Below are 4,450 nucleotides of genomic sequence, written 5' to 3'. Positions count from 1 at the left end.
TTGGAATTGGGGATTGAAGAATTATCTGGGCCAATCTGTCTAGTGGATAATTTGATTGAAGAAAAACATAAGGAAAGGCTCCATCACTCAAAGTCATCTGCAGCAATAGCTTGATGTATTGCCTCCTATTCTACCATTAGCAATTCATTCTTTAGAAAACTTATTTTTAAATGTAAATAAGTACCATTGCCAAAGTAAATAATTACAGCAAACTTTTCAAACTGAATTCCCAGGACCCCTCGAGGTTCCCTTGAACATTTCCCAGGACCCATCAGAGGGGACAAGGCTCACCAACCCCTCTAGGCCACCAGTCTCATCAGCTTTAAAAAGAGGAACTATTTTGTTTTGTTTTGTTTTTTTCCTCTGAGAAGGTTAGGAGCTTCATGCAAGAGCATTTATAGAAAAGATGCTTTACCTTTGAATGTCAAAAATAATTTGTAAGAGTGGAAAAAACCGGAAACAGTCTAAACATCCATCCTCCTAAATTATCCTGCTTCCATACAATGAAATGTAGGAGGCCACTAAAAAGATGATATAGGTGTATATGATCTGAACTTGAAACATTTGGCTACTTCATTAAGACAGAAAGTCAAGTAGCAAAAGAGAGTACTTCTTTGTTCTTTCAGTAGCAAGTTTTGGACTAGTTCTAAATGTGTTCAAACTGTATATTTATACACTTAAATAAGCACAATATAGTTTAGGAAAAGCTTATACCTTTCAGCTTAAAAATTTGGACTTGGAGTTTGGGTATACATTTAATATTTCACTATTACTCTTCTGTTGCTTTTCATATTTTGATCTTTGAAAAAAACTTTTAAAAATTTTGAAAATTATTGCATTAAGGTATCATTTTTCATTATGAACATCTTGGAAGATATCAGTAATCACTTTCTTTCCACAGTGACAATTACCTCTGAGAAAAGGAATTCCTGAAAGGTAAATGCTGATATGAATGTGGTTCATGGAGGTGGAATGATGTGGAGAGTTCCTGACCTGTTTGGGACCCTGACATTTGACAGGGAAATTCCTCCTGGTGAGGAGAAACTAAGTTCATTCATATATTATATATCAATTATATAATATAACCTATATAATTATTATACATTAATATATATGTTATTAATATATTATATATATTTATCATACATATTATATATACTATTATATGTTATATAACATAATAAAATGTATATAACATATAATATGCACATATATTATACTATACACATATATCATATAATACATACTATACACATATATTATATTAGGACTTCCCTGGTGGCTCAGTTGGTAAAGTGTCTGCCTACAATGCGGGAGACCCAGGTTCAATCCCTGGGTCAGGAAGATCCCCTGGAGAAGGAAATGGCAACCCATTCCAATACTCTTGCCTGGAAAATCCCATGGATGGAGGATCCTGGTAGGCTACAGTCCATGGGGTTGCAAAGAGTCGGACATGACTGAGCTACTTCACTTATACACATATAGTATATAATATATAATATACACATATATTTGGGTGTTCATTGGAAGGACTGATGCTGAAGCTGAAACGCCAATACTTTGGCCACCTGATGCGAAGAGCTGACACATTGGAAAAGATCATGATGCTGGGAAAGACTGAGGGCAGGAGGGGAAGGGGACGACAGAGAAGGAGATGGTTGGATGGCATCACTGACTCAATGGACGTGGGTTTGAGTAAACTCTGGGAGCTGGTGATGGACAAGGGAGGTGTGGTGTACTGCGGTTCATGAGGTTGCAAAGAGTGGGACACGACTGAGCAACTGAACTGAACTGATACACATATATAATATATAATATATATTCATATATATTAATATGAATGGCTGAGAGAAAAGCCTCACCTTTTACACTCTTTTGCTTTGTCTTCTGATTATGAATATCCTCTAAATGATTCCCAGCAGAGAAACTAGGTCCAGAAGGCAGAGGGCTACCAGTCAGATATTTAAAGAAAATCATTTTCTTCGAGGCATCACAAGGCTGTTATTTGGGTTGGACACTGACTCTTGCAAAAAACCACCCAGATTTTTGCTCATCTCTCTACTTCCTGCATCTGGGTAGGAGACAGAGTCCTTGGAGTCTAAGGGCACAGGAGTCGGAAAGCCTGGGTTTGTGTCCTAGCTTCCTTAATTAGTCACTTGTGACCCCTGTGGAAGGAAGGAATTGGACTTAGCTTTTCTCCAAGCTCTCTACAACTCCGAGTGCTGTTATAATCCAGACACAGGCAGACCCATCTCCCGGGACTTCCCACTTGCCTCCCTCTCGGACTCCCCTCTCCCTCAAAGGGCTCCAAGAATAAAACACCCGCTCTCCTTCCCACGGCCCATCTCTTTCCTGGCTCCTGCCGGCAGGGGTCTGTGCGTGCCAGGCGGAGCCCATGGCCCTGGGCTTCCCCTGCGGAAGACTAGGCCTCAGGCTGCTTCATCAGGGCCCCGCGGAGCCGCGCTCCCCAGACCATCGATTATGGTCTCTCAGAGGGAGCACGGTGAGCAGTCATAGTTAATCGGCCTCCATCCTCAAGTGGGCTCCAGCGTCCACTCGGGAAGGCACCGGCCAGAGGACTCAGGTCAGGCCATCATTGGCCATCATCGGAGGCGCCGAATCACCCTCACTCTCCCCCTCGCTCCTTCCTGTACCGCGCTGGCTCTGAGGGGGAGCCTGGGGGCGACCCCTGGAGGCTCTGGGGGGAGGCAGGGGGTGACCCCCGGAGGCTCTGAGGGGAGGCGGTGGTGCCCGGGAGAGGACGTCAGTCGGCGTGCCATGGGGGCACAGGGCAGAGGGAGGCGGCATCTCAGATGCAGCCCCGGGCAGGCCAGACTGTAAGCACGCTGCCGCCGGGGCCTCTCGTCCTGCGAACCCGGCCTCCCTGCCTGCTTGCCCGGGGCTCCCGTGGGTGGTCTTGCTGAAACCCGGGGTGTGGAGAGCGTCAAAGAGCTCTTACGTGTAAACACAGCGTTGCGGCCGGGAGAGGCTGTGCACACAGGGCGCGTGTCTCTGCTGCTTACTCAAGGCAAGGCTCTCTCAAGAACAGGACACTTTGTCCTCCACAGCTCAGGTCATGGGAGCCCGGACTTCCGAAGGACCCGAGAGTCGTCCTTGACTTGCTCCTTCACGCCCTCTCCAGTCAGCCACACAGTCAGGTGAACTCAGCCTCCTAGAGTGTCCTCAGATCCACCCGCCCCTCTCCCTGCCCTCTGCCTCTCAGCTCTCATGGCCCCTTTCTGAAGGGTCAGTAGAGCCTCTCAACCCGCCTTCCTCTGCCAGTGTCTTGCTGCTGAAAAGTCATTCTTAGCTTTGAAGCCCGAGCTTTCCAGTAGGCAAATGTAATCATGAAACTCCCCAAGGCAATCGTGAAACCCATGGAAAAACATTCAATGACCCTTACTTTTCTCTACAAAAAAAAAAAAAAAAAAAAGGAATAGGGTCAAAAGGGCCAATCTCCAAATGACCTTCAGGGCCTGTGGTCAGCTGGCTGTATGTCTGCCCCATAGCAACAGCATTAGGAGTAGCTGCTATGTGTTAGACAACTGGTATGTCCAAGATAACAAACCAGGGTTCTGCATATGAAAAATATTTTTAAAAGTCAGATGCATCTCACTTCTTACAATTCTCAAACATGTCTGCTCCCCTGAAGCTCCTCACCTCTGCAGGTGCCATTCCTTCTGCAGAAAACAGGCTTTGTGTCAGTTTTACCCTCTGTCATCCCATACCCAGCCAAGGCATCGTCCTGTGAGCCCAAGCTCCCCTGCACATGGCCAGCTGCTCCCTCCTGAGTCCCTGTAGAACCCTAGCATCACAAAGTTTTGCTGTGGCCTGCCACTATATACTCACCTGATTTCCCCCTTGACTTGGAGCTCTTTGGGAGGCAAGAAATGTTTCCTTCATCCATCCCTATGTTGTGTCTTCCACTGCGCCTGGAGTTTACTTAACCAGGTTTTTGATAAATAAGGGAAAGAGGGGTACTGTTGATAGGAAATCAGGAGTTCAAGTAACCAACATCAGCCTGAGAGGGCAAGTGAGGGCAGTTGGCCAGGATCCCAGAAGGAGAGAGCTTTTCTTCTCCTCCCCTGAACCCCCAATGCATTCCCTTACACCCATTCCTCCATGAGGTGTATCTAGGGGGAAGCAGAAGGCAAAGGCCTTCCAAAATGAGAGACAGTGTGGAAAATAAACCTCAGTCCTAAAGGGCTGAGAACTCTGCCATCTGGGGCCACACTGTTGCAGTTTTGAGCTTGTCCTGTTCTCTCCGTTCTTGGCAGACTCAATCTGGCAGGACCCAGGACACTTCCTTTACACAAGTAGGGAAGTTTGAGGCAAGTAGCTTGTATTGGATAAAATTTTTGCCGCATCTCAACTCATTTATAAGGACCTTTCCCTCATTTGGTTGTATCTCATGGCTTCTCCTTTGTGACTACCCATTCAGGTGTGCGTA

At 46.1% G+C, this 4,450-nt stretch overlaps 1 non-coding gene across 1 annotated transcript; it reads left to right on the top strand.

The window, feature by feature from the left end:
- Nucleotides 1-1,272: 1,272 nt before the first annotated feature.
- On the top strand, nucleotides 1,273-1,345 carry TRNAC-ACA. The gene has a single exon. It is a non-coding gene; the product is annotated as a tRNA-Cys (tRNA).
- Nucleotides 1,346-4,450: the final 3,105 nt, after the last annotated feature.

This window comes from Oryx dammah, unplaced genomic scaffold, assembly GCF_014754425.2.
Source record: "Oryx dammah isolate SB20612 unplaced genomic scaffold, SCBI_Odam_1.1 HiC_scaffold_21, whole genome shotgun sequence".
NCBI classification, from domain to species: Eukaryota; Metazoa; Chordata; class Mammalia; order Artiodactyla; family Bovidae; genus Oryx; species Oryx dammah.
Note: the sequence above shows the minus strand (reverse complement) of the source record. Positions and strands in the feature narration are given on the sequence as shown.